This window comes from Bubalus kerabau, chromosome 15, assembly GCF_029407905.1.
Source record: "Bubalus kerabau isolate K-KA32 ecotype Philippines breed swamp buffalo chromosome 15, PCC_UOA_SB_1v2, whole genome shotgun sequence".
In the NCBI taxonomy this organism is placed as follows: Eukaryota; Metazoa; Chordata; class Mammalia; order Artiodactyla; family Bovidae; genus Bubalus; species Bubalus kerabau.
Window position 1 is genome coordinate 45929663 of NC_073638.1, and position 7809 is coordinate 45937471.

General features: G+C 43.7%; 1 pseudogene; it reads left to right on the top strand.

The window, feature by feature from the left end:
* Positions 1-952: 952 nt before the first annotated feature.
* LOC129628300 (forkhead box protein N3-like) lies at positions 953-2395 on the top strand (annotated as a pseudogene).
* The last annotated feature ends 5414 nt before the right edge of the window (positions 2396-7809 follow it).

Sequence of the window (7809 nt, forward strand, 5' to 3'; positions counted from 1 at the left end):
CAAGTGACTCACAAGAGTCTTCTCCAACACCATAGTTCAAAAGCATCAATTCTTTGGCACTCAGCCTTCTTCACAGTCCAACTCTCACATCCATACATGACCACAGGAAAAACCATAGCCTTGACTAGACAGACCTTTGTTGGCAAAGTAATGTCTCTGCTTTTGAAGATGCTATCTAGGTTGGTCATAACTTTCCTTCCAAGGAGGAAGTGTCTTTTAATTTCATGGCTGCAGTCACCATCTGCAGTGATTTTGGAGCCCAGAAAAATAAAGTCTGACACTGTTTCCACTGTTTCCCCATCTATTTCCCATGAAGTGATGGGACCAGATGCCATGATCTTCGTTTTCTGAATGTTGAGCTTTAAGCCAACTTTTTCACTCTCCACTTTCACTTTCATCAAGAAGCTTTTTAGTTCCTCTTCAGTTTCTGCCATAAGGGTGGTGTCATCTGCATATCTGAGGTTATTGATATTTCTCCCGGCAATCTTGATTCCAGTTTGTTGTTCCATGTCCAGTTCTAACAGAAGATAACCAGGATTAAAAAAGAGAGGGCACAAATAGAAAACAAAAAATAAAATGGCAAACTTATGCTCTACATATCGATAGCTGCATTAAATGTGAATAGTCTAAATAAACCAATTAAAAGAGATTAGCAGCGGCGGAGGAGAGCCGGAGGCCGGACGGGGCGGGGAGAGCGGCGGGTCGGCGGGAGGACGCGCGGCGCGTACGGCGGAAACCGCAGGTCTCGTGCCGCGCCGCGACCCCCGCGCCCCTGCCGTCCGCGCCCACGGCCGCCCCCCGCCGCCCGCTGGCCCGTGCTCGCAGCGCCGCGCCCGCGCGCCCTCGGTGGGCTCCCGAGCCATGCCCGCCGCGCTCCCGCCAAAGTTTGTGGGCTCCCGCTGAAGGGCCGCGGCGCCCCCGCTCCCCGCTCCGGCCAGGAGCCTTCACGTAAATGGGTCCAGTCATGCCTCCCAGCAAGAAACCGGAAAGCTCAGGAATTAGCGTCTCCAGAGGGCTGAGTCAGTGTTACTGGGGCAGCGGTTTCTCCAAGGCCCTGCAGGAAGACGATGACCTCGACTTCCCCTTGCCCGATATCCGACTAGAGGAGGAGGCCATGGAAGATGAGGAGCTGACCAACCTGAACTGGCTACACGAGAGCAAGAACCTGCTGAAGAGCTTCGGGGACTCGGTCCTGCGCAGCGTCAGCCCGGTCCAGGACCTGGACTACGACCCGCCGCCGTCGCCCGCCCACTCCGACGTGCCCTACGACGTCATCTAGAACCCCAACTGCAAGCCCCCCTACTCCTTCAGCTGCCACATATTCATGGCCATCGAGGACTCGCCCACCAAGCGCCTGCCCGTCAAGTATATCCACAACTGGATCTTGGAACACTTTCCGTATTTTGCAAAGGCACCTACTGGGTGGAAAAACTCAGTGAGACACAATTTGTCCTTGAATAAGTGTTTTAAGAAAGTGGACAAAGAGAGGAGTCAGAGTATCGGGAAAGGGTCATTGTGGTGCATAGACCCAGAGTATAGACAAAATCTACTTCAGGCTTTGAAAAAGACACCTTATCACCCACACTCGAATGTGTTCAGTACACCCCCCGCCTCTTCTCAGGCATATCAAAGCACATCAGGTCCACCCCTCTGGCCAGGCAGCACCTTCTTCAAGAGGAACGGAGCCCTCCTGCAAGAACTTGACATTGACGCTGCCACTGCCATGATGCTTTTGAACACTCCCCCTGAGATACAAGCAGGTTTTCCTCCGGGAGTGATACAGAACGGAACGCGGGTTCTGAGCCGAAGCCTGTTCTCCGGGGTCCGGCCGTTGCCAGTCGCGCCCATTGGGATGACAGCGGCTGTGAGGAACTGCCTCCCCGGCTGCCGCCTGCGGACTGAGAGCGGGCCGGCGTGCAGCTCCCAGGTGGTCAGTGGGGACCCCAAGGAGGACCACACCTACAGCAGCGCCAAGGCCGCCGCCGCCCGCAGCGCCTCGCCCGCCAGCGACTGCGCCTCGTCCTCCTAGGCCGACAAGCCCGACGAGGTCGCCGCCAAGGGGGGCCCGGAGGGCAGAGAGGGCAGCTTCCCTAGCCGCGAGAGCCACAGCGAGCCGGAGGAGGACGGCCGGCCGCGCGGCCCCCGGGAGGCCCCGGGCGACTGCGGCCCCGCGCACAAGAAGCGGCCGCCCGCGGCCAAGGCGCGGAAGGTGCCCAGCGACACGCTGACCCTCAAAAACAGACGCACGGAGAAGCCCCCCGAGAGCGACGACGAGGAGATGAAGGAGGCGGCGGGCTCGCTCCTGCACCTGGCGGGCATCCGGTCCTGCCTGAACAACATCACCAATCGGACGGCAAAGGAGCAGAAGGAGCAAAAGGAAACCGCGAAAAATTAACAAAAAGTCACTGATTTGTTTTGAACTTACGGCCATTTGGTTTCAGCATGTCAGGAGATTTCTAATGATTTGTGGCAATATCAGCAATTTATTGTTTTCTTTTTCCTTTGGTTTGGTTTTCTTTCTTTTCTTTGCCTTTTTTTTTTTTTAATTTGTCCCCCACCCCAGTTTTGGACCCTTAAGAATTTTATGTTTAAAGGAGATTGAAGCCATAGAACTCATATTGACACTCAGCCGTTTTACAAAAGCTTTTCATTACCTGAAGTCAAAACCGAAAAAGCCAAAATGACATTGCTTCCTCCAGCTTGTCTCAGAATCCCGGGGCTGAATCCACAGGGACTCAGCGGTAATGCCACGGGCACACACACCCAGCACTAAGGCCCATGTGCAAGGTCACCATCGATCAGGCCCAACCTTTAGGTTTAAGAGGTCAGGGTGTGCACCCAGCTGGGGTCAATGAGTGAGCCCACGTAAGGCAACTGAGGAGACAGAAGGACCCCTGGTCCCCCTAGGAGCAGACCCAGGCTAGTGGCACTGTGGCATCAGATGATGCCAGGAGAAGCCTTGGCGTGGATCCACGCATGCAGTGTGAGGTGGGAGCAGGGCGGTCACCAGTCCTCTGTGCTTTTTAACCAGAAGCCCAGTAGTATCTCTGCAGGCGAACACTGGACCGCTCTTGTTCACCGGGTCTCAGTGACTCATGAGAAGAAACTGGGACAGTTTTTAATGATGTTGCTGATCATTGGATTCTTTTCTGTATTAAATGAAAAGCAGGTTACACAAGCCATAAGCCTGAAGGTTGGTCCTCTAATATGCGCTTGTGCACACACATACACACCACACACACGAAAGAGGGGCGGGGGTGAGGGGGGTGGGGGGGGAAACTGATGCAAAAAACAAGCTATGTCTTCTTAACTGCCCAAGTGAAAATCAAGTTCCAAGAAATTACCATAGCTGTTAAGGAAATAATGGTACAAAACTTTTTCTGTCTGTCAAAATCACTTGATCCAAGTGAAAACAAAAAGTTGCGGACCTGCCATTAGTATTGTGGTGTATTTTTAAAAGATGAAAGGCACATTGATGGACAAACTAAAGTAAAACATGGCAAAAAAAGAAAAACAAAACTCCTAGACTGCCCTCAAAATGGAGTTTGCAATTAACGTCAGTCAGTATTCATCTTTCAAAATGATTTCCACATTCAGCCGTGTAGCCAGCAGAAATTTCTGATCCACAATGCATGGAATTCCTTTGAAAAAAGAAAAAGAAAAAAAAAATCACAAAAACACAAACTTTTTTTTATTCAAAAATAACAAAGTTCTTGTAAGGTAAATAATGTATTTAGCATGAATTATTTTCATATAAATATAGAAAATAGAGAAAAGAAAAAAAAAGAGATTAGCAATGTGAGTTAAAACAACAGCAAGAACTATATTGTTTACAAGAAACTCATCCCAACATAACAGCAGAGGTAATTTGAAAATAGAAAAGATGAAAAAAATAAATTATGTAAGAATTAAATTTTTTAAAGTAGGAATGTCTATATTAAAATAATGTAAAAAGCAGAGACATTACTTTGCTGACAAAGGTCCATCTAGTCAAAGCTATGGCTTTCCCAGTAGTCATGTATGGATGTCAGAGTTGGACTATAAAGAAAGCTGAGTGCCGAAGAACTGATGTTTTGTACTGTGGTGTTGGAGAAGGCTCTTGAGAGTCCCTTGGACTGAAAGGAGGTCCAACCAGTCCCTCCTAAAGGAAATCAGTCCTGAATATTCATTGGAAGGACTGATGCTAAAGCTGAAGCTCCAATACTTTGGCCACCAGATGCAAAGAACTGACTCATTGGAAAAGACCCTGATGCTGGGAAAGATTGAAGGCAGGAGGAGAAGAGGGATGACAGAGGCTGAGATGGTTGGATGGCATCACTGACTCAATGGACATGAATTTGGGCAAGTTCTGGGAGCTGGTGATGGACAAGGAAGCCCGGCGTGCTGCAGTCCATGGGGTTTCAAAGAGTCAGACACAACTAAGCGGCTGAACTGACTGAAACTTGAATTTATAATAAAATTTACTATGCAACAAAGAAATTATATAAGAACTAAAGGCCAACCAAGAAGATAACAGCAATTCTAAATGTGTATGCTCAAAACAGAGCATCATTTTAGAAAAAGTAGTAGAGTTGAAAGGATCAGTAGACAAATATACAATTTAGGTTGAAAATTTTCAATGGTTCTCTCTTAACTGGAAGATACTATATGAAATAACTAGATAGAAAATCATCAATAATATAGAATAATTCTACAATAAAATAGAATAATTTAACCAACAGTATCTTATAGACATTTATAGAAGACCAAACAACAGTAGAATACATTAAGTTTTCAGGCGCCAATAGAACATTTAGATAGACCATATCCCATGTCATAAAGCAAGCTTTAAAACATTTATAATAATTCAAGTCATACAGTACAAAATGAATCAAACTAAAAAATCTATGATAGAAAGAAATCAGAAAAATATCAAAACCTTTTGAAATTAAACAGCACACTTTGCAATTACTCATGGATCAGAGGGCTTCCCTGATGGCGCTAGTGGTAAAGAACCCACCTGCCAATGCAGGGGACATAAAGAGACCCAGGCTCGATCCGTGCATCAGGAAGATCCCCTGGAGAAGGGCATGGCAACCCACTCCAGTATTCTTGCATGGAGAATCCCATGACTGAAGAGCCTGGCTGGCTACAGTCCATAGGATTACAACGAGTTGGACATGACTGAAGCAACTTAGCATGCACAGCATGAATGCAGAGGAAGTCTCAGAGAAAATTTAAAAATAATAGAATAAAACTGAAAACAGAATGCATACAAATTTGTAAGATACAACTAAAGCAGTTCTCAGAGGGAAATTCAAATTTATCTAACTTCCTTTCTTAAGAAACTAGAAAAAGTAAAGTAAATGGTGGCTCAGACAGTAAAGTGTCTGCCTACAATGCGGGAGACCTGGTTCGATCCCTGGGTCGGGAAGATCCCCTGGAGAAGGAAATGGCAACCCACTCCAGTTCTCTTGCCCGGAAAATCCCATGGACGGAGGAGCCTGGTAGGTTACAGTCCATGGGGTTGCAAAGAGTCGGACATGACTGAGCGACTTCACTTCACTTCACTTCACTTCAAAATAAACTTAAGCCAAGCACAAGGAAGGAAAAAATAAAATAAGAGCAAAAAACAATGGCATGTAAAAGAGTGAAACAATAGAAAATTACATTAATAAAACAAAATTTGGCTCTTTGAAAAATCAATAAAATTGATAAAATTTAACAAGATTGACAAGGATAGAAAACAGAAGACACAAATCACTAATATCAGGAATGAAATAGGATATCACAATAGATCTTGTAGCACAGAAAAGGCTTTATTGTCATGAATTTGACAACTTAGAAGAAATGGACCAATTCTTTCAAAATTAAAAACTACTAAAGCTCTAAAAAGATGAACTAGAAAATCTGAATAGTCTAATAAGTTTTAAATGAATTTATAAAGCAAAATATGACAAATAAGAACCATTCAGTGAAGAATTAACAACAATTTCAGAAACTGTCTTTAGAAAATAGAAGATGAAGGAATACTTCTCATTTTATGAAGTTAATATTACCCTGATAAAACCAGAAACATACACATAAAAAGGAAACTTCATACCAATATCTTTTATTAGCTTAGATGAAAAAAAACTCCACAAAGTTTTAGCAAATCAAATCCAATAATGCATATAAAAGAGTAACATACCATAATGTAATCCACCATATGAATAAGTCAATAAAGAAAAATTATATGATCTTATCAGTTGATACAGAAAAAGCATTTGACAAATTCAATCCTCATTCATTAAAAAAAAATCGATATTCTAAAAAAAGCGGGGAAGTCCTCAAACTCAAAAAGCATCTACAAAAAAATCTACAGCTGACCTCATGACCAATGGTAAAAAACTGATTATATTCCTTCCAACATCAGAAACAAGATCAGGATGTTCACTCCAACCACTTTTATTCAACTTTTACTAGAAGTTCTAGCCACTGGAACAAGGCAAAACAAAAAAGAAGAAAGAAAAGACATATTAACTATAAAGGAAAAATAAAACTGTGTCTATTGTAGATAACATGATTATCTACACAAGAAATCTGAAAGAATCTACAAAAAGAAAATCCTCTTGGGATAAATGAGTTCAGTCGGTTATAGGAAATCATCAAGTAGAAATTAATTTTACTTCTATATAGGTATAAGAAACAAGTATAATCTGAAATCTAAAATAAAATGTCATTTGCAATTGTCCCAAAGGAAAACGAAATACATATTAATCTAACAAATCATGGAAAAGATATGTCTGATGAAAATTTTAAAATGCTAATGAGAGGGCGTCTTTGGTTGCTTAGTGGTAAAGAATCTGCCTGCCAATGAGGAAGACACAGGTTCAATACCTGGTCAGGGAAGATCCCACAAACCACAGAGCAACTAAGACTGAGTGCTACAGCTCCTGAGATGTGCTCTGGAGCCCGGGAGCCACAGCTGCTGAGCCCCTGCGCCACAACTACTGGAGGCCCTGCACCCTAGAGGCCACGCCCCGCAGTGAGATAAGGGAAGCCAGCACAATGAGAAGCCACTGCGCTGCAGCTAAAGAGCGGCACCCACTCTCCATAACTAGACAAAAGCTGGCACAGCAGCGAAGACCCAGCACATCCGAAAAATAAAAACAAAAAATCAAATGCTGTGAGAGAAACTCAGCTATCAGCTACCTTCTGATTTCCCGAACTCTCAAAAAGGCCTTTGTAGCCCCTGATCTCCTTCTCTAAGTATCCTTACCTCCAAATCCATCTAATCCTAACAGAAATCAGTGCAACTCCAGCCCTTCTTCTTTCTACATGTTTCATTGACACAGCCAAACCATACTGAAACACCAGGAGAAATGCACAATTTTCTCTGTGCCACAATAGCACCTTAACATTTTATGGTTGGCTTAAGAATAGTACTCACACATTACATTATGATATTTTAGTTACTATTATGTTTTTCTCTGGACTGTAAGCAGCTCAGGAGAAGCACTGTATTTTGTAGTTCTTTTTATCTGTCCCAGTACCTACACTTGGCGTATAGTAGAAGTAGATAATCAATATACTTGACTATAATTACTGAGCAAAATGTTTATTAGAGAAAGGGAATTTCATCACACCATAATCTGTGACAGTTTGAATATTATTGTTTTTCATTTTGTGTGAAAGTTCAAGGGATAGTGATTGATTATATAGGGGAGTATGCATATGACGAAGAATAAGTAAAATTAAGATTTTGAGACACTCTGTTATTCATGCATGTAACCATGGGTATTTTGTTCAATGTCTGCCAGTTTGTAAGCAATATAAATCCAATTAAAT